The following is a 23,454-nucleotide window of genomic DNA, read 5'->3' as shown; positions in this document are numbered from 1 at the left end:
GGGCGGCATGAGACGTCTACAGGCCGGGCTGACCTTTGCTTGTAGAAGTATGCCTAGATGTTGTTTTCCGATTTTTTTGTTCTCTGAGATAATTTAATGTAAAATCTAGCGCAAAGTAGGGCGAAGATAATCTATTCAGTTGTCTATTCCCATCGAATCCCCAGAGTTTGACTTTAAAATCTTGAAAGGAATATTTTTTTCTACGTTGAGCTTTAACTTTACCTTGAACACATCCATAAAAGATGCTCAAGTGAGAGATTTCTTTAGTATTTACCCAACACAATCCCAACTATGCTTTTATAAAAGGTTTTTGTGTTTGAGTTTTGTACCTGGAATACATTGAAATTAGAGTCAAAAGCTTTACCGAAATAGAAGTTGGAGCAGGACGTGTGTGAAGTCTTGTTAGTCGATTGGAAAGCAGTGTAGCAAAGAGTGACTCTTGAAGCATGTAATGAAGATAAATTAAGAGTTATTTTCCTATTGGACAGAACCTCGTTCCACTGCCATTTTCTTTGGCTATTCTGGGAAGACGGTATTCAGTCGAGTGGATCTGAGATGCACACATGCCCTCAGATGTCAGAAAGATGGTGGTGACACTAGTTACACACGCCAACCCGACATAACACTCTCAAACACACACACACACCCACACTCCCCCGCACACGCACGCACACATGCACGCACAAAAAAATACACACACCCACCCACGCATGCACGCACGCACACACACACACACACACACACACACACACTCACACACACTCTTAATCACACACACACACACACACACAAACTCTCCCACACATACACACACACACACACACTACACGACACAATCTCACGAACACAGCACCCACGAAACCCATCTCACATTGGAAGACTTCTGAATGGTGTGATTGTTCAGAGATGGTTGAATGCCATGCTGGTAATAATGATTTGGCCCGTACCTCAGCCTCAATGCCAACTGTTGTGTAAGAACCCAGAGCGGTAGCTGTCTTTCTTGGGTTTGCTGTTGATTAAGCATTACCCCTTTGGAAAAGTGACTCAATTTGCATCAATATCACCCCCCAGAAGAACGAGGCGAACAACCTGTTTACACTGTTCCGCATGGTTAAGGGCTTTGCTGTTTTCAAGAGGCTAAATGCAAATGTTCCTATAAACTCAGAAAAAATTATAAGAGGCTGAAAAGGGTTGTAGAATGCTAGCGACAGGTGGTGGGCTGGTGACAACCTCATGGCTGCGAACCGTAAAGCTTACGAGACCTAGACTGCACCATCCCCAAGTCTAGTGGAGGGCTTGTGTTCTGTCATTTTAATTAGGTACATTAGAATGTAATGTGTCTGGCTGTAGGTGAGGCTTCAACTTGAATTACACTGTTGTGAGGCCACCGCTGGTCTTGACACCGGTGACTCATTTAAAGTTCTGCGTCTGATTCTGGTCTGCTATATAAAGTGACAAAAGTGACAATAAGTGATTTTTAGAAGGTGAGGCTAAGGTTGCATAATTTTCTTTTACATATATGCAAGCCTCCTTCGCAAGTCCATCATTCAGGGACCTGTGGATGCAGCAGGGGAGACGATACCAGCCGTGACATGTCGTTTCTTTACATTTCTGTAGAGGCGGTTGCGGCCTCTGTGGGCTGGGGGGCGAAGACCCCTATAGGCCCATATAGGGTGTCTACCAAAAAAGCATTCAGCCTCAGGGGCTTGACGCCGCGGGGACAGAAGGTCAGAACGAACCAATGTAACCTTGTAGCCCTGACCTAACCTTCATGTCATGTCTTCCCTAGGTGAACGTTTTGGCAGTGACCAGGCTCGGATCCTGATGTAATCAAATTCATCAGGGTCTCTCTTAATGCTCCTCTGCGTAGCGCTGCTCTGAGTGGCGCTGCTCTATGTAGCACTGCTCTATGTAGCGCTGCTCTGAGTGGCGCTGCTCTATGTAGCACTGCTCTATGTAGCGCTGCTCTATGTAGTACTGCTCTATGTAGCACTGCTCTATGTAGCGCTGCTCTATGTAGCACTGCTCTATGTAGCACTGCTTTGCCTAGCGCTGTGCGTGTAGCGTCCTGCGTGTAGAACTCTGCGCGTAGCGCTCTGCCTTCTTCCACGTCACACTTTATACCTCACGTGAAAAGGTTCTCGAACAGCCTCCTGATGCGGATATTAGGATCAGCCCCCCGTTAGATAGGCCACTGCACTGCCATCATTTGATAAATATACAGTGGCTGTGTCATGTGTGTGGGTGTGTGTGTGAACAGAACTGGAGTATCGCGGCCTGCCGCTGAGGCTCGAGTTCAAAACACACCCTTGAACTACAAAGATAATTGAAGCCGAAACTCATCTGAAACCAAGCCATGACTCCTCTCCTTCCCCCTCCACATCCCTTTCACTTTGGGAAGTTAACCACATCTCCCCACTCCACTCCACCCGTGGAGGTGCGGCGGGGGGCAGGAGTGCTGGGCCACACAGCGGCAGCAGCAGCACAGCGTTTGGGATGACATCAACCGTCCTTCCCTCGTCTCCCTACTCCATTATACCGTTTCACAACGCAAATCACAACATGTTCTCAAATTCGATCGATTCCCACCAGGGCGGATTAGAAAGGGGGAGCTTTGAAGGCTGCTCCTGCAGAACGCTGGACGTCTGAGCGAAGATAAGGACCAGCAGTCTGCCTGCGGATCAATGGGAGTGGACGAGCCCTCAGACATGGGCTACTGTTTAATTAATGATGGGGAGGTTGGAGATAAGCTGTTAGCCCCCATATTGCTGTTCAAACACTCGAAGCAGAGGGTGGGAATATGAGCTATGTAATTGATATGTGGAACAAGGGGGCGACTAAGCGATATTCCCTAGACCAGTGCCATTACAGTCGAGTGAAATTGGACCGCTGTGCCACTGCATGACCCAGGCGGGGGTGCTTTCTCATTTCACCTTAAAGAGGCATGATGTAACTCTGCACAATAGCGGCCTCACATGGCCAGAGTTAGCAGCACATGAGAGAACTTGATCCACAATAGAAACGATATCTTCCGGACATTTTATAGTAGTTCCTTTTTGTTTGTCATGTTACTGATAAAACAAGAAGTTGTCCGCTTCACTCAATATTAGTTTTGAAGTGACCTCCTCAAATTGGATTTTCTTGCCATTGGTCGGCTCAGACAACATTTAATAAGAGCATTTTCCCTGGGTCCATTGAGTCTTGGATGGAATGCTTATATCCTGGGGAGATTGATTAAGCTTTTTGAAGACAAAAATGTGCAGTAAAAGGTAAGAGAGTGTTGCTTTAAAATGAAAAGAGATTTATTGGTTATTTTTATTAGTTATTGGTTTGGACAGGAAGATAGTTTCCCATATGTTCTACAACTAAAGCATAAACGCATGCAAACTCGTTGAAGCGTTGGTGACAGAAAAGCTATGTCTAAAGAAAACAACCAAGCATAAAAATGCTATTAAATACATTGTAAGTAGTCGACAATAAATGGAAATAGTTAAGTGTAAATCACCTATTTGAGATGGCCACTCATTTAATGTTATAGTAGAGAGTAGCTACATAACTAGACTTTAGAACAACAAATTAATAAAGACGTCCGCAAACTCGAAGCTTGAAATTGAGTAGGCCTATACCCTATTTACGAAAGACAAAAGAAAAAGCCCGACCAAGTAAACTATGCGAGCCCCAACTATCTGTCCTACATTTTTTCGTTGCCGGGGACCGAGAGAACCTGTCCTGATTAGTTGACGCTTCGCCGTCACACTGCACTAAAAGAACTTCGAACGTTCCTACTTGCGCCACGCCCCTCTTATCGTCGTAGTCCTCTCCTCTGCCACGCCCACCGCTGCCTCCCGCCACAGAGAGCGCATTGAGTCGCGTCGCCTATCCAGTCAGGGGAGAGAAACGTGGTGTGAATGCACCTTCACCGCCGATGCATTCGGCTTCCTCGACGGCGCACGGCACCGACACAAACAAGCCATTGAAGTGTGATTGATTCTTACGAGGAAAGAGCTGGAGACTTCCACCGGCAAGACATCTTGGTCGAAGCTTGACTTTTTCATTTTTTTCTTTTCTTAGGATGTACTGTTGTCCACTCGCGTTTCGTTTCACATCTAGAGAGACTGGATCCTGGGTAGGATTAACATTAAATTCCGCTGTGGTAGCCGACTCCGAGAACACTTGGCCAATCGGTCACCGAAGGACTGGAAAGAGAGCAGAGTGAACCAAAACTACTTCGCTTTTCATCTTTTCTTCTACCAGTAAGTACAATGATCTTTAGTTTCCTGGAGTGAGTCGTAGTGTGTGTGTGTGTGTGTGTGTGTGTGTGTGTGTGTGTGTGTGTGTGTGTGTGTGTGTGTGTACGCGTGCGTTTGTGTATTGTTTGAGGATAAGCGAGCAGCTCAATAAAGGGATGCTGTGGGCTGCTCAGGGAAAGAAATAATCAGAGAAATCCGAAGTTATTTCAGCTCAAATTAGACATCGAGATAACCTATTCGATACGGCAGGATTAGCTTTCATGTTTAGATATTGTCCAGAAGCACGTTGGACCGCGCGCGCGCGCGTGTGCGTGCGTGCGTGCGTGCGTGCGTGTGTGTGTGTGTGTATTTTGGGTTCGTTCTAGGCGTGTGAGGGAGCATGCTGTGCTGTGTTCCCACTGACAGCGTCTCCATGCGTCTGGATGCGCCGCGCGTCTGGCCGCCTCGTTGCTTCTCAACAGCGTTTCAGAGTACTTGGCAGGTGCTTCTCAAAGAGGGAATCTTCCCGTCCCGTTGAGTCCACCCCCAATATCGAGGCAGACCGAAAAAATACAGTTTTCTGAAATATGTATTTGTGGTGGGAAAAAATGGAACAAGGTTCAATGTGCCAAAGTATTTCCCGGGCAAATAATATAGGCCCATATATCATAGACAATATAAATTAAAATAAACACAAGTCTACGCAACCTGTGGTTAAATTAACGCTTTGAATTAAGGGCTACCTGTAGGCATTCTGTCCGTTAAAGTAGCATCTTGTTGCGATGAGTTTATCACCTTCACAGTATTTTAACTTCGGAGCTCAACAACTCAAACGGTTGCTCTGATCGAATAAACCAGAAGGAAAACAATCAGAAGTCATTATTTTGCTCCTTGTTTGGTCGGTTAGTGTTGAACTGATTGTGCTTACGTGGCAGGCATACTTCGTTTGTTTTCAGCAGTGTTTATTAAGGGCATGGGTTGGACAGCAGCACTGGGATGATATATTACATTTGATGAATAACTGCCTTAGGCAGTGTTTCTTCAAATTAATCTTTAACATGGTTAGAAGAGCTTCCCATACCACTAGTAATTCTAATTGATACAATGTCTTTTTTGACACCAGCTGTCCATTTAAAAGGGCATTTGGATAGTTCATCACTTCTCTGATTAATCGTGTTGAATACAGATGGCTGCGTATTTCACCCACACAGTATACACTGCACGTGTGCGCTTTCTAAAGAAACAAAGACAACATCTGAGTACAGATCCCTACATTTAAGACAATTTAGGCCATTATCTCTCTCTCTCTGTGTGTGTGTGTGTGTGTGTGTGTGTGTGTGTGTGTGTGTGTGTGTGTGTGTGTGTGTGTGTGTGTGTGTGTGTGTGTGTGTGTGTGTGTGTGTGTGTGTGTGTGTGTGTGTGTCCCCTCTGTATTGTTACCGAGGTCGTGCTGGTAGCCTACAGTCTGTACTCTCTGAATGCCCGCTTTTCCGTTGCGTGTATCACAAACGGTTATTAAAGAGCTACAGCGGTAATCTCTAGTCCGCGACCAGTTTGGGATTCTGGTGTCTCATTAATATGTAGAAGCTGAATCAGCAGAAACCCAAACTGCTCATCCGTGCTCCGCGTGTTTTAGGGGACATGTCGTTTTATTTTCCCATGCAGTCGCTCTAGCGACGGGCCTGCTGTAAACCATCAAGAACACAGTGGATGAAGCAGCATAGCGTGCCGCCAAGGAGCATCCAAGTCTTCCAAACAGACGGATGGTTTGGTGCAGGGAGAGCGGTTCTTTCTCGGTTTTCTCAATCGTTGCTGGTCCAGCACTTTCCCTACACAGGCAGGTCTGCCTGGCCTCCCACCTAAAGACCTTGTCACTCACCGGATCTGTAGGCTGTTTTATCCACGTGTTCGATCGTGTGGCAGGATTGATGTGAAGGTCAGCGTGCCGCTCAGCAGTGGCGTGGGACATAAGCAGCATATGGGGTTCCATACTCATTTAAACGCAGAATAAAACATGTTAACGTGGAGCAGTGTGTTCCATTCAAAATCAAACCCTATAACTAACATCGTCTGAGGACGGAGCCTTGATTGACTTCAGAAAAAAATAAATAATCTAAACACGAATTCTGCATTCTCTTTTCCATTGACCTAAAACGTGTTTTTAAGTGACTTCATTTGGTTGCGTTTTTTGCATCACGACGAACCCCCAGCACAAATTCCCTGGGCTGGGCCTAATTGAAACGAGCCACACCTGCACATCGAGGGACTAGAGGGAAACAGAATGACCAGCTGGGCGTGTTTCAGCTGGAATGGTGATTGTGGTGATGCTGGTGGTGAATTCTTATCCTTGCCCTGTGTGTGCTGTAAACCCATTATAAGCTCCCAGAACACCTCTCCTATTGTTTGGTTTGGTTGGGGCGCAGGTGTGGGATGAAATGCAAATAAGTGAATTAATCTGCAGCAGGAATGATGAGAGCAATGAGATGTTTCTCGAAGCGACCGGCCACCATCCCTTTGCGGTTGGCACCATATTTTTATTGACATGGAGAGAGAGAGAGAGAGAGAGAGAGAGAGAGAGAGAGAGAGAGAGAGAGAGAGAGAGTGTCTTGCCAGGAATCAGACCTGGGCCTCTATGTGTAGGCACACGTGCAGGTCAAGCCAGTCGGGGCCATCAACGGTCTTTTAAGGTTTTCCAGATTAAACGCTGAGCTCTACGCTCGCCTCAGTCTGTATAAACCACCTCTCCGTGTCTCTCTCCAGCTCCATCGGCCTCCCCCGGCTCCCTGCCTGCAGTGGTGGTTGTAGCTGCTGCCGCCCAGGGCAGACACCCACATGTTAAATCTCCCAGCAGCCGTCAGTCGCCCTGCACCCTGGTCCTCTGCACTCCGAGGTCCGCTAATGACCGGCGTCTGCCGCTTTGGACTACCGCGCCAAGCTCTTGCGATGACCCAGACCTGCCCTGTGCGTGTTAACTCGATGGGGGGAGGAGGTTGTGTGGTCTGCTAAGAGTCTCGAGACCTTCACAAATCGCCGAAGGCTTAACTCGTCCAGGAATTCCTCCGTGCTCGGCTCGCCTGTAGCTGGCTGTGGCTGTGATGTTTACACACGACTTGTTGACTTGCGCTGGCTGATGAGCATTTGATGTGGAATAAAAATAAGTCTGAATATGTGCGTTCCCACAGCTTCTCGCCGGCACTGCCTTTAGAAAGAGAGTCGTGCCGCATTTGAATTTGTGGTTGGTCCGAATATCGATTGTGTTGTGTGATTATTCTCTTCCTTACTGAGTCACTTGGGATGCTGAATAAATGCCTAAATATAAACCAAGTTAGGGATTAAAAACTGTAACTGCCTTTTTTTCTTTTTGATTTTCACCCTTGAGACGCCCGTACCAACAGGCAGGGACCGGCCATCTGTGAGTTCTGGAGATATACAGAGCGACTGGTTGTTCCAGGGCGGCCTAGGTCTAGCTCAGTCCCCGGCAATTTGAATTGAGTTTTTAATTAATTTGAATTAATGAATTCATATTGAAAACTAATTTGGAGGCACGGACACTGCGTGCCGGCCTGAGTCCCCCCACAGGGCCCGGTTCTTTTGGGTCCCAGTTTGTCCATCACTGTCAATGTGTGGCCCGGTTAAGGCCAGCTGGCTTACTTTTACCTCATTCAGCGCATCAAATGACGAAAGCACTGGTTACACCCTTCCCCTTCCCACTGCCCCTTCTGCTGTGTGTCCGTTAGCCAGCAAGACGTAATTCCTTCGGAAGCCTTTCAGTTGTGTACGGTTTATTTCATTCATCAGTTATAGAAAAATTGGATTTCTTCCTTTTGTGAAGCACTGAATGGCCTTGTGTTTCAAGGGTGCTATATAAATAAACTTGCCTCGCCTTGCTTTACCCCTTTCCCCTAGCTGCCAGCCCTCTGCTGCCTAATTTGGGGGGGGCAGACGCGGCTCTCGCTGTGTGGCGCGAGGAGAGGGTGTCCCTCAGGAGCCATCTGACAACTTCATTTATATAATTGCTCGGAAGCATCTGCCCAAGAAGGACGTACTTTTCACCGCATCCCCTCCTCCCCCATCCCTGCCTCCCCCCATCCCCTCTTCCCCTATCCCCTCGCCTCACTTGTCACTGTAACCAACGGCCCGGGTTTCAAGTCCTGTGAGTCAGAAGACGCTTTCAGGCCAATTTGACGTTGTCATATTAGATGATATGCAAACGCAAACAAGATGCACGCCATGGTTGTTTGCTTCTCTGCATACGTCCAGAGATGGATGACGTCTATGTGTGGTAACCGTAGATTAAAATGTTTTTTCGTAGCCGGCGCAAAACCAATCGAGCACTCGCTCACTCTTGAGAATAGTTAATACCGTTGGCTTTACAAGTTGGCAGGAGTAGGTGGTACTTGTAGTTTATCCTTGCTTACGACTGGGCGACAGGCCCAAAACATGTCATGATATATTTTGCAGGGATGCCTGGATTACGACGGCTGATTTTTCGTTTACACCACAATGGACTTGACAAGCACATAAAGGACACAGCTAGTGATGGCTGAGAAATCCTATTAGACTTTGGATTTGGTCGTTCTGAAATGGACATTCTTTTCAATTGACAACAATGGGCTAGTTAATAGCTTCTACACAATTTATGAATATGATTGCTTTTTGTGAAAATATTTCTGAAATGATACACATATTTACAACAATAGTTCAGCATTGCAAACTAATATATGTAGAGATAATACAATGAATACTAATACATTCACTGAAAACATTTTTGGAAAGATCCACAACAAAAGACATTGCAAGCTATTATGCATGTGACTTTGAACAATCATTTAGCACAGTATGGTAGATAGATACATAGCCTAGAAGCCTTAGCCTACATGTAGTGTCTTTATCATCTGGGCTGCTGTCGTCATTGTGTTAGCTTGTGCTAGCGTGACGCTAATCATATAGATACACCCCTCGGCTGTTTTCACTGGACTGCACCAGTGTTTGCATGCCTGGCAGGCTCTGTTAGAGACTGTTAATAAGATCACTGAATTGAAATATGTGTGCGTGTATGTCGGTGTGCCTGGAATGAGGAAATAATTTGGATTGGCTTCAAAGCAGCACCCTGATAAGAGTTGCGTTAAATATGATTAATGAATTACCAGGAACGCCAACCTCTCGATCATATATTTTCCCAAGTTGTGCATTTTCTTTTCTTCCGATTTGCCCATATTCAGCCTTCTCTATTAATTGATTATAAGCTAAAGATTATTCACCACAATTCATCAAATATATGCATGTATGCACTATACATTGATACAGTAGTAGTGCTGTTACACAATAGTAATTGATTGAATAGCTGTGTCTTTGAAAAAGGTCTAGGTCCGATTGACCAGCAGAGGGGTTGCGTTAGCAGGGATGATGTAAGTGCTGTGTGAATGGGAATGGTGATGCTGGGGGTGGTGGTGCAGGGAGGTGGATGGTGACGTCAGCTGGGGAGGTCTGCTAATGGTAGCTAATGGTGGTCACACAATGTTGCGTGAGGGCAGGGGAGATGATGACGTTGCCAGGTGCCAGTGGTGATGGTGCCTTATCTAGGGAGAGCCGTGACGGGGCACCACTCTTTTCTGATTTCCTTTGTGTGTGTGTGTGTGTGTGTGTGTGTGTGTGTGTGTGTGTGTGTGTGTGTGTGTGTGTGTCGTAATCTTCTCACACGTGGAGCAAGCTGGTGCCCTAGAAAGATTAGAAAGATGAAGGTGTTCTAATGGGGCACCGTGGCAACAGCGGGAGCCACATGGAGCCAGCCTCCCAGTCTGCATCTGCATCACACTGATAAACCCAGAGAGCAGAAGACAAAGGATTATCTTCCACCACAGAGCAGCGCTATGCAGGTCAAACAGGTCGTTGTCCTCTTTGATGAAGTTATACCAAATCATTTTGTCAAACCCTTCATTTTTTTGGTCGATGTCACCGTTGTTCGGATCTTCCCAAGTTGGTAGATAACGACAGATAAACTGCACGTCCTTTTAATACAATTATGGTTTTTGGTTTCCTCTTTGTTTGCGATAACTAATAGCAGCGTCACAGAGTTATCAGGGAGATGAAAGCAGAAGGTGTATGACCTAAAAATGAATCTCTGCGCCATAATTCAGGGCACCATTTTGGGAAATTTTTGGGAAGTTATTTGAGTAACAATTATGACAATGACAGTGTCACTGACACTGATATTTTATAGGGTTAGTTAAAATTCAAACCTAACTAAGAACATAATTCATATTTCCAATAATATTTACAAGAAGTTTAGTGAAACTAGGCGTTAGGTATAGTTTACTGTTTCGTAGCTATACCTACTAAAGAAAAACATGTTTGTGTGAATAGATTAAGCTTTCATAAGGAGATTTTAATAAGTGTATTCCTACAGTGGCCACTGGCCAGTCTACACTGTGTTAAATAATGCTGGCTGAGTTTATGTCAATTATACTCTCCGCCTCCTGCCACGCCATCGGTTGAAACAAATATGAGGCAAAATAAAGTGAAACTCTGTTAACACAAACACTGCCATCACAATTTAGAAAGATTGCAAGAAAGTGAAGTCAGTTTTCGTCAGTTTTAGCTCTGCTATCACTTTATTGGTTAGAGTTCATCGCCCTAGAGTGTGAACTAGTGGTCAGTGTTGTTCTGGTGCAGTTGCTTTGTTCTGCATCTGAGATAACCAAATCCTTTCATTGGAACAATACAGATGGAAATAAAAAGAATAGTAGTAATTATTAAAATATATAAAATAAATAATAAAATAATAAAATAAATGTAGTCCTGTGAATTATTATTTTAAGATATTTATTGAACTATATTGAGTCCTTTATATATTTTAATTATTCCTTTGTATATATCTATTACCTAATTTATTGATTTCATAGGCATATTTATTCATGTATTTATTTATTTAATATCTTATGCATTTTTTATTAATTCTGCCTTCAATTTATGTTTAATTTGTTACAGTTTTTCTTACAGGCCAGTTACAAAATTGGGTCTGTTAGACATACAATAACACTTTAATTAACACTCTTATGTTCTCATTAAAATTAACATCATAAATTAACTGTAGACAAGATGGTTACATCCTAATCATAGGATAAATTTAGGGAATAAGTTCTGTTTCATATAATGGACACTTCCAGCCATCGTATTTTTAGTCTTTGGTTGTCCCTTTTTTGCTCATGCAACTTCATCTTATTTAGTTGAATCCACTCACATAACATACTCATTATTCTCACACATTTTTCTATAATATTCTTACACTCAAATCTGACTTTAATTAAAAAGCCGTTGTTGCCCTTTTCATCAGTGTTGTAATATCTACATATATTTAAAATATACTTGTCTACACCTAAGTGTGAGAAGGATGTGTGCATATTCTTGTCCAAACCACCTTTCAGTCATTTTCAGTCATTATCTTTTATCGTTCCTCATTACTCTTGCTCTCTCCTACTTGCAGTAGACTTGCAGTCCAATCATCTTATTTGCCTTCCTCTGACCTAAGGAGACTCTACTTTACCACTTAACAATGTGGCAAATGAAGCCTTGCAAAAGAGAGCTTTACAACTTCCCCGGATAATTTTGGATTCAGCTTGCTAGCCGCGGCAGTAAAGATGCACTCTCCCCCTGAAGTCCACGCTTCCGTTTAGATTAGTATTACTGCCGACGCCGTCAGTAAGACGGAAACAATGTTCAAACGGCCAATAAGGAACCCTGCTGATGTCCGAACGTGGTGGAAAAGCTCTGAGCTCTGTGGGGGGGGGGGGGTTGCTTTATGGTGTGCACCGGCATCCCACACAGGGGCGGGTATGGGCTGCTGCTAGCAAGGGAAAAAACAAGGGAACCGCTCTTAACTGAAAGCCCAAGGTGGGTGTTCTTATTCTGGGGTCACCTCCTCCTCCTGCTGAGGGAGGGTCACACGTCGTCCATTACCCCGGCGATGATGTGTTTGTACGTTCCGCTCTGTGCGTCCGCCCTCCCCGGAGATGAAATGTGCGCGTGGAGGAGGTAACTGTCAAATGGTGGCTGTCATTTTGCGGGGGGGAGGGAGGCGGGTGGCTATGCGGCGGTGTACACAGCTGTAGCCTGGCCTTTGCACCATGTGACAAACACTGGATCCAGTCCAGGCATACATGGTGCTGCGTTTGGTCGGTTGCTTTTATCCCCAACTTACTGAGTTGTAGCTGTTGTGCCGTGTGATGGGGTTGATGGCAGATAATAGCGGTTGTCCTAATGGGTATTGATTATTGAGGATCCAGTTGAGTGGGTTAATGGCACCACTCCTCGCAATCCGTGTCTGTGCCACCCCTGGGACTTGAACCTGGGACATTGAGATTTTCCATTCGGCCACGCTGTGCTCGTTTCAAGACGGTAGGACGTCACGCTAGGCCGACGTTCACAAACCTCCAGAGAAATCCTTTATAATAGAATGTTATAAATGTAACAAAGTAAAGAAACAGCCCTCCATTGTAGGATAATGATTCTGGGTCGTGTTAAGTTCAGTTGGCCTTGTCAGTGGATGTCCTTGTCGTCAGTGTAGATTAGAAGATGCAATGATCGTCTCAGGCACATAGCAATCCAACTCACCTGCGGGCTTTTTTTATGCCTTTGATCGATCTACACCTTCACAATTTTATCCTTCAGTCACACAAGTCATTTTGAGAATGCAGTGTTTGACGATGACGTTGCCTATATCTTTTTGGGCATCTGCAAACAACTATCAACTGACAGGAGGCTCCCGTCCCTTCTCTTTTCTCTGAAGCTCTCGCTCTCTCTCTTCATCACCCTCTCTGTATCTCTGTCAGTCTCTCTCTCTGAGTCACTGTCTATCTGACTCTGTCTCTTCTTTCTCGCTCTCTCTCCCCCTTTATCACTCTCTCTCCATCCCTATCTCTCGCTCTCTCTGTGTGTCTGTGGATGGTGGGGAGAATCATGCCAAACCTGGACAAACACTGTTTGAAGCCCAAATCCTAAACAACACCAATGGTATAATATGCCAGGAAGCTCCCCCCTTTTTTTATCTAACCCCCTCACAATATGGTTACCATAGCAACACATGCCCTTTAGATATTTCGTTTTGTTGGAGTGAGACGGTGGGATGAGAACGTCTCTCTGTGACAGAGCTAATAGTCGGCTCCATGGTGTCCGACTGTCACTCATCCCGTCAGTCAGCCTCCTCCTCACCTGTTGTTGTTGTGGTGGTTTTGTTGTCCTTGTTGTTGCCTCGTTTCAACTCATTGATATTCCTTGAGACCACGCAGCAGTTCCACCTTGTTATCCTCCTCCCCTCCTGCTCTTATGGCGAGGTCCCTGGTGTAAGGATCAGAGACCACAATGTTGTTTTTATCCTGTGCTCTCTGAACTCTATCCTCTGGCCAGCAAATCAGAAAATGGACGGTCACCTTTTGTGCCGTAGACCGCCTTTATTGTTAAGAAAATGCGACATATTCTGCTGCTTTCACTGTAAGTCACTGTTCGAATCCAGTGCATGAATTTCAATAGTTTAGATTCTTGAAATTGTATGAAATAAAATACATGTTAAATCGATATGATTTACACAAATGAGCCTAGGATAATGCGCAGTCATCACAGTAGTGCCAACTGGTTGCTTGTCTTCCTCGCGGCGAAAGTCGCATGGCAGCCGATTGGATGTTATTCATGTCTGCCTTTTTGTTCTCTGAGTACGTTCAAAGGACTCTTCAATCACAAAGGCAATTATAGCTCAGATATTGTTGTGGTTTGTGTGAAGAGGCTAATTTCCACCATTGTTTGCGATCAGTTACAATGATGCACTCACAAACCATTCAGTGCTAGCAAACCGGCTGCCATCGTAGCCATGCAATCACACGCTGTAATCATAAAAGGCTGATTCATCAAGAACTGAGATAATGAATGGATATTGAGTAGACAGACAGACAGACCAGTTCTTTACATTTTATTCTAAAGGACACAAATGGCGCAGCCTCACCACACATGTTCACCACCGCCTATTGTCTGCGGGAGAAAACCTCTTCCTGCTTGAGTGGATGCCTTAATTACGTTGAGCGTGGCTCCGGAGATCTATGAGAGGAGGTCTTGAGGCGGTCACTCCATACTGTGGAGTCGATCATTATATCTCGTGCACCTCGAGTGCTTTTGTCCGCAGTACACCAGTACTGCATTGCATTGTTTTGCATGAATAGTGCACGGATTGAGTCCTAGCTAAAGCGCTGACCTGTGTAAATCACGTGTTGATGGAGTTGACAAGCTAACGGGTGTGAATGGTGCGCAGATTGAGTCCATGCTAAAACACTAACCTGTGGGATGGCTCGAGCTATTGCGCTAATCTGCCCCAGCTGGATGATGTGGGGAGCATAAGAATGGACGATTTAGCATTCGCTTAAACTGGTGTCTCTCAGTTCATGCATGAAAAATACATGCGTTTGACACATCCGAATGAATGCATGTGCAGGGCTCACGCAGCAGCTGTGAATACATTTTGGAATAACAACCCGGACCCAAGCTCCTCACCTGTCCCTAACCCTGGCCTTTAAATGTCAAAGGTGAAAGAGGCTCTTTTTTATAAATAACTGAATTACTTCACGGCTTTGTGCTGCGCATAGTATTTTTAATTGAAATAATTAAAATCCATAAACCCTAACTGTATGTATGTATGTACGTACGTATGTATGTATGTATAAATAGATATAAGATGGATCCACAAACTGAACAAATAAGATAAAGAAACAATACGACTAAAGACATGTCATGTGGGTTGTGTATTTTTCCCAGGGCATGTGCCTCAATGCGTTGCGTAACTCTTATTAAGGGTTATACTAATTGAGTTGAGTTGATGTGCAGGGGGGTTACACGGCCCCGTGCCACAGCTAGCAGGTTACGGAGGGTGTTTCAGGGCTCTGCGTGTTCACATTGTTCACACATTATTCACATTTAGCCCAGAGAAAAACATTACTAATAGGGTACAGTTACATCACCCCCTGAGGGCGCCTCGGCTCGGGAAACCAGCATATGCTCTATTTCCGACGTATTTATTTAATACTGCTACTACTGTTATTAATAATAATCACATTTATTTCTTTATTCTAATACCACGACTGTTATTATAATAGTCTGCTCGTGGTAACATCACCGTCTCAACCACCACGTCACACCTCCAACTCCACAACACCACCACCGCCATCACGGGCTCAACCACCACCACCACCACACCACCACCGCCATCACTGGCTCAACCACCACCACCACCACAACACCACCACCGCCATCACGGGCTCAACCACCACCACCACAACACCACCACCGCCATCACAGGCTCAACCACCACCACCACCACAACACCACCACCGCCATCACAGGCTCAACCACCACCACCACCACAACACCACCGCCATCACTGGCTCAACCACCACCACCACCACACCACCACCGCCATCACGGGCTCAACCACCACCACCACAACACCACCACCGCCATCACGGGCTCAACCACCACCACCACAACACCACCACCACCGCCATCACTGGCTCAACCACCACCACCACAACACCACCACCGCCATCACTGGCTCAACCACCACCACCACCACACCACCACCGCCATCACTGGCTCAACCACCACCACCACAACACCACCACCGCCATCACTGGCTCAACCACCACCACCACCACAACACCACCGCCATCACTGTCTCAACCACCACCACCACCACAACACCACCACCGCCATCACTGGCTCAACCACCACCACCACAACACCACCACCGCCATCACTGGCTCAACCACCACCACCACAACACCACCACCGCCATCACTGGCTCAACCACCACCACCACCACAACACCACCGCCATCACTGTCTCAACCACCACCACCACCACAACACCACCACCGCCATCACTGGCTCAACCACCACCACCACAACACCACCACCGCCATCACTGGCTCAACCACCACCACCACCACAACACCACCACCGCCATCACTGGCTCAACCACCACCAACACAACACCACCACCGCCATCACTGGCTCAACCACCACCACCACCACAACACCACCACCGCCATCACTGGCTCAACCACCACAACACCACCGCCATCACTGTCTCAACCACCACCACCACCACAACACCACCACCGCCATCACTGGCTCAACCACCACCACCACAACACCACCACCGCCATCACTGGCTCAACCACCACCACCACCACAACACCACCGCCATCACTGTCTCAACCACCACCACCACAACACCACCACCCACACCATTACTGCCTCAACCACCACCACCACACCTCCACCAGCACCATCCCCAACACCACCAACATCACTTCAGAAACCACCGCACCACAACCACCATCCCTTCCTCGACCACCACAACCCCACCGCCGACACCATGCCACCACCACCACCACCACCATCACCACCACCCACCATCTCCACGGCAACCACCACACCCCCAGCACCAGCGACTCCACCAGGCTACCACTGTGAGGCCCGGATGTCCTCCCTTCCTGGTAGAGAGGAAGGACTGCAGCCGGCTCCAGCAGAACTCTGTCAGCAGTGAGGGATTACTGGGGGATTTTTGTGGAGGTGACATTACCAAATGGGTATGCGCTCCACACTTTCACACTTTTTTTGGGGAAGGGATTTCCAATGACCTTCGTCGGATGATGACGGCGGACGGCTGAAGGCCCAGGCCACCGGTTGGATTGATCTATTGGCGTCTCGGATTGACTAGCTCGGCGTTATGGAATGACAGCATTCTGGCCGAGAAACAGACACTCGAGATGATCAATGTTTGAGGATATTACTGCGGTTTTTGAGATGAGAGCTGAGATATTGTTTGCGTTATTGTAGTACTGTGATCAATCTTAAGTTCTCTTTGAAGGGAAAATGCCAGTGAAGTGGGTGCAAAGTATTCCTATGTGTGAATGGCCATCCGATGTGCTGTCGGTCGCACTGCTCATTGCCTTAACAAATGAACGTCCTCGGTCGTTGGATCACCCTCACTAATTAGGATTGTTTCGACGTGAATGGTTATTACTGCATATAATATATTGACATTTAAAGTTTCGAGGGAGCGATGAGGTGATAGTAAGCTAGGACTTAAGCTAACCTAAGAAAGACTATTTAGTCATTCATCCGAAACCTTTAGACAGGATGACAGGGCATTAAGGAGCAGGTAGAGGTTAGGAAACCTTGCCCCAAGGAATGTTTTGGAAACTGAAGATTTCAGACACACTTAACCAACCAATCCTCTACGCCGCAACCCTACCACTTTCATCTAAAGCGACTTTTAAAGTGCGTTCAGATGCATTGGGAAAAGTGAGGCATCTTGCTGAAGGAAGCCTCCAGGTTTAATGCAAACACAGTGGAATCTACTCTTAGTACCTTTACACATGAGCCTCTACATTATCATAGTGCACATCACATGTGCATATATAAGACAGTTATTCTGATTCAACGCCAGCTCAAGGGACAGACCTATCTTTGACTGAGGGATCCAGCAGCAACACGCGTCCATTCGCCAGCGCTGCTCTCATCTCAGGTGTCGTTGATGACACAGGTTTGACGGCACAAGGAATCGGTTCTCCACTGTAGTCGCTGCGACTGCTTGCTACCCGACGAGGAGGAGGGAGGAAGTGAAACAGGACACTCCGAGGCATAGTGGTGACTAAGAAATATGATAGAAGCAAGAAAAGCTCCCTTCAACCTGGGCTTCATGCCTCTCTTTTTCTCTCTCTCTCTCTCTCTCTCTCTCTCTCTCTCTCTCATCGCTCTCCACCTTTCTCCCCAATCAAACAGTTGTGAATGACAGCTCAGACTGCAGTATTTGCTTGTTCACCTGTCCCAGAAATGTCTTCCCTCTTCAAATTCTCCCCCCCCCCCGCCTTTGTTCCCTGTTAGGATGACAGGGTGATTGAGCAGTTGTCCTCAGTCCTCTTTTTGTTGCCCAGGAAAAATATCGGATGCTAAAAGAGCGAGAAAAAGATAAGACTCCAGTTCTGGGTTCCACTTAATTCATGCATTATGTTAATAGGGGTTGCCGTTGCATTAATGCAGGGACTGTCTTTTTCCTCAGAAAACATATGTTCTTCAAACAGGATGTACAACAAAGCTGCACTGTTCATAAGAACATCAAGTAGCCCATTAACTATGGATGACCCATGTAAGCTCAGGCCTTTGTAGAAAGTCAAAGACATGAAGAATTGGACATGGTAATTCAACCTTTAATGTCTGCAACATGTAGGAATACGTGAGGAAAAAGCCTTAAACACCTTAATTCTCTTGGATAAGAGCAGCTCTGCAAAAGTTCTACATGGCGAAATGCCAAAAGTCAAACCAAAAGAAAGGACAACACAGATATTTTGCAGAGCATGGATATTTTCACATCAGTCGACGTGACAGCGGCGACAGAAAAAATGACCCAGCTGCAAAATACAAAAGGTTGCATTAACTACAGGTGCATCCTGAAGACAAACTGGAACCTGTAGACACCTGAAGACAAGTGAGGGTGATTTATTACATCCCCTGCAGTCCCCGCAGAAACACCCACACAGGTGAGACGCGGTCGACCCCCGTGCTATCACAAGAGAGGCACATAGACAGATGGAAAGTGGAGGAGGGACATGTTGCAGAGTCTCCTCAACAAGCATATATACCTTGATCTCTGACCACTGCAAGGCAGAAAGCCACAATGTGCTGAGGGAGGGAAGAAATTACTCTGGTGATATCTATCAATGATGGATCAGTAGGTCCAGTGAAACCCTTGTAATGGCTCCATGGAGACCAGGACTGGGGGGATGAGCTGGTATAACTGGAGCTAAACTTGGATTAGGGGCCCTAAAACTGGATTAAAGGAGCCGAGACCAGGATTTGGAATTCTTACCCGGAATTAGTGGCTGCAACCAGATTTAGGGGCCGGAAACAGAATGAAGGGAAGCCTGAACAAGGATCACAGTAAAATGGGGGGACTAGGGGGCCTGAACCAGGACTAAGACCCTAGCAAGGTTCCCTTCCCTGGAGTAATAAGCAATGCCACTCATTTAGCAAGTGACACCTGGCTGCTAATCATGGCCCCCAGAGACAGCACTGTATTGGTATTAAATATAGATGTAAAGATCTGAACACTAGTATTTAATGATGTATATTCATAACTGTCAGTTGTTAATCCACTTGTCATGGTGCTGCATGACATGATTTAATCATCCAAAAATAATGAATGATTGATGAAATTGTTTATTTCAATTGGACAGACAGCAGTCTATTTTTACCCACAGTATGTTAATGACAATGAAGACAAGAAAGAGGAGGTTAGAAGCTGGTTGTTGTTATGCAGTGAGCTTGCTTCTCACATACACATACTGTATAGTTATCAGTTTGTCTTTCATGTCTCGCTGACATCTGGGACATTCTCTGAACAAGGCAGATGTACAGAGTTGTACACCTGTGCGTCGTAAACCTGCAGGGAATCAACTCTGCCTCATTTCTCTTTTCAAAGCTGATGAGTGAGAATATGTTGCTGTTTGGGGCAGTGTACTATAGCTTGTTTTAGTTTGACTCAACACTAAGTCATTTTTGGATGAAGGAAAACATTGTAAATCTCACTGTAACGCTCTGTTGTAAAAATGGTTTTCAGCACAATCAAAATGAAACACGTCTGTGTTCTCAGCAATCACAACAAAGTTTTATTCTCAAAGCTCAAATAATCACTACGATCGAGCTGGCCAGAAACCACAACGCACACCATGTATTTTTACCCACTTTTATGTCAGCTTGAACTAAAATCAATAACTCCATCCCTATAATAACACTGGTAGGTCCTGGGGTGTGGGACTGCAGTATCTCTATCTGTGGACTGTGTCTGGTTTGCAGGCATCAGCTGAATGTCCGGTGTGCATTCCCTGCCATACAATCGTAACCCTGGTGAACGGCCCACTAAGCACTTTCCCTCTCCCCAGCAGCATGTCGTATCGGATAAATAATATATGAAAGAAAGAGATTGCACATAATGTGCTTGTGGATACATATACAATTTTCAATTTCTTTCAAATAGTAGAATTCTGTATTTCTTCCATGTCTCCTGCTGCTATTACTACTACCACTACTATTACTACTTCTACTACTACTACTAATATTATTACTGCTTGCTTCTCCTATTCACAGCCCTGCCACTTCTGCTCCAAAATAACGATAATCATAATCACACACTAATAAAACCGTGTAGTCGTGAGCAACGACACACACCCTAGCCGGTAATGTGGCGGCGGATTACATTGGTTCCATTTATTCCAGGCGGCGCTTGGTTGGGATGACACAGTAGGGGGCCTCTGTACTGTCCGTGAACCCCCCCCCCGGCTGAGACGCCATGCACAGGGCCAGGAGCCAGTGGTTCGGTTTTGCCCCCAAGCCTTTTCGGTTTGATGTCCTACGATTGCTGAATACATGGTAATGTTTCGGCGGCAGCCACATCAGCCCATGAGCGTAACGCCATCAAGTGATCACCATAAAAGAACGGGGAGAGGGAGAGAGACGGAGGAATTTGGGTCGCTACGCCGTCTGACTCGCCGTCACTTTCATCTCCCCATCTTTTTTTATATTCTAAAGTGTTTTGTATATTTTTTTCAACCCCAGTGATGGGCCATATTGTTCCTCCGTTTGAATTTTAAATGTTTCAACGAGAGGCGTCGTCGGGAATCGGCGGTGACAGGAGGCAATCGAATCAGGACCATGTGCATGATAGATTCCCCGGTCTACCTGGGAAGCAGGACGGCAGGTCAAAGGTGGACGGATGTTGTGTAGCAGTTCATAACATTCATCCCTAGAACGGATCAGAGGATGAGTATGGCACGTACAGAGCAGGTAATGGTAAGAGAATGTGTGTAATATATATTACATATATATTTATTGTAGCGGGCCAGTGGGTGTGGGGTTTCCACGCTACCAAGTCGAACAGATAAAACGACACAACACACAGAGAGCAGTTCAAATGCCGAATGGTTTATTCACCTTGTAAACAAAACCAGGGTGGGAAAAGGGTCATCCACCTCTTTTTTGCTCCAGTCCAATGTCCGTCCAACACTTTCCACCTATCTCTTTCCCTTAGGCCGTTCCGTGCTTCCAGGCGATCACACAGATCCTGCCTGTCCTTTGCTAGCCCTAGCCCTAGCCCTAGCGCCAGTTCCAACTTCCTCCCCACATGTCTGTTTGCTAGCCCTCTTAAAGGATACATCCGGTGTAAAATGGTTCTGGGATATGTTTAATATGAGAAAACGAGATGGGTTGCTCGTTTGGGAGCACAAAAGCGCATGTTGACGCATTCTTAAATTGGCTGTTTTTAGCCGATTCTACCAAAACGCTATAAACTGGGAACCATGGGGGCATCTTGTCATGGTAAAAACGAAGTCGCTATTTTAAACCACTTAAAAGGCTAGGCTGTGCCCTGCGCAGCGCACACCCCCAGTTCTCGTTCAGGTGTACAGCCATACACGTGACACATCTATCATCATACGGAAGCTTTTTGTTCGCCAATCTACCAATCGAGCCTTAAAGACAAGATGGCGTCCACAGGTGAACTACTGATGGTATTGTGTGTATAAAATGTACTTTTTAATAAACTGTACACTTTGTAAGTGTAAATCTGTACACTTACAAAGTTATCAATGCCTCGTTTTATATTTTAAGACCCTTATTATACTACCAAAGAAGTGTCGGACTACTTCTAGCCTTTTAAGTGGTTTAAAATAACGATTTCGTTTTTACCATGACAAGATGCCCCCATGGTTCCCAGTTTATAGCGTTTTGGTAGAATCGGCTAAAAACAGCCTATTTAAGAATGCGTCGTCATGCACTTTTGTGCTCCCAAACGAACATCCCATCTCGTTATCATATTAAACATATCCCAGATCCATTTTACACCAGAGTTATCCTTTAAGCCCCAGCAACCCTACTTAACGATCCCCAGGCTTGCCTCGTTAAAAGGAGGAAGTCCATATATGGCCTTGGGGTGGAGCCAGCAGGTGGCCAGACCTACCACTCCCCTCACTCCTCCCTGCAGTCTGCCACAATATACATATATGTGTTTATATATATGTGTATATATATATAGATGTATTATATGGAATGCAGTATGCAATAATCATTGCGCATTTCCAATGTAAATCGTCAATATCAAAACATTTGCGATATGAAATATTCCATGCACAATGCGATACCCTTGAGCCACTTTATATTCATGTAGATATCATTGTCTTCCTATATTTTTGTGCTTTATATTTTCACACATATTTTTATCGTAATCGTCCTTTCGTTCTTGAGCTGAGCAATATCCGACCGAAAAGCATTTCCCCTCCGGCATTCAGAGTATTCTGGGAACGCGCTACTTGTACACATACTTCAGCAGGCGAGCATAATACAAACGGCCTCAGCAGGCGCTGGGCTTCCTCTGTCCCATTGTTTTCAATTTCCAATTAGCGTGTGTTGTCAACAAAAGCAAACAATTTAAACCTTTTACCAGGAGCCTTCGCCTGCTCGAACAAGGGGCCGTTTGAACTAAGGCGGTTGTTTTCCGCATGTACATGTCTTCTCGCTCGTACCACACAGAACAGGGCCGTGTCTGTAATTCCCCTCGTACATGTTGTGATGTATTTCTTCTGTCAGTTCACAAGGGCTCCTGCTGAGATGGGGAATTGAAGAGTTTACATCCGTGGCTTCCTTCGTCTATAGATAGTCTGTGCTCAACAAAGACGCTATGTTAAAGTTAAAAGGTGTGTTTAAGGACAGTAATTTTTCTGGTTTTCAAGTTTCATTCAATCAAAACATTACATAGAACCCAGTTCAGTGGATCGACGGCTGACATTACTTCTGCAGAATAGCTGAGCAGTACCAAATGCACTCCATTTTATCTGTTATCAATACCCCTGTCTGTACAGTAAATATTTTATAACGGGACTCGCTGAAGGAGTTTGGAGGTTTGCTTTAGTAAGGATGCGATCCTGTGGTTCTCATTATCTTTCTCCCAGACAGTCATCAGCTTCAGCTCTTTGTCTCAATTCTCTTGCGGTCTCTCTGCAGTTCATCACACCCAGCTGCCCTAGCCGAGCAGAGCAGGTGACGGAGGACAACGCAGAGTTAAGAAGAGACTGGGAAACGTTTCCAATTAAAGCTGATCTCTGATTCCCAGCCAGAGTCACAGCTCACACTCT

General features: G+C 45.7%; 1 protein-coding gene across 1 annotated transcript in view; it reads left to right on the top strand.

Moving 5' to 3' along the window:
- Window positions 1-3,822: 3,822 nt before the first annotated feature.
- The window catches only part of cntn5 (contactin 5), a 137,289-nt gene continuing 117,657 nt past the window's right edge, over window positions 3,823-23,454 (top strand). The window contains 1 exon segment of the mRNA XM_060075806.1: window positions 3,823-4,253. The gene's annotated coding sequence lies outside the window, so the exon portion shown is untranslated.

Source organism: Gadus macrocephalus, chromosome 16 (assembly GCF_031168955.1).
Source record: "Gadus macrocephalus chromosome 16, ASM3116895v1".
Lineage (NCBI taxonomy): Eukaryota > Metazoa > Chordata > Actinopteri > Gadiformes > Gadidae > Gadus > Gadus macrocephalus.
Note: the sequence above shows the minus strand (reverse complement) of the source record. Positions and strands in the feature narration are given on the sequence as shown.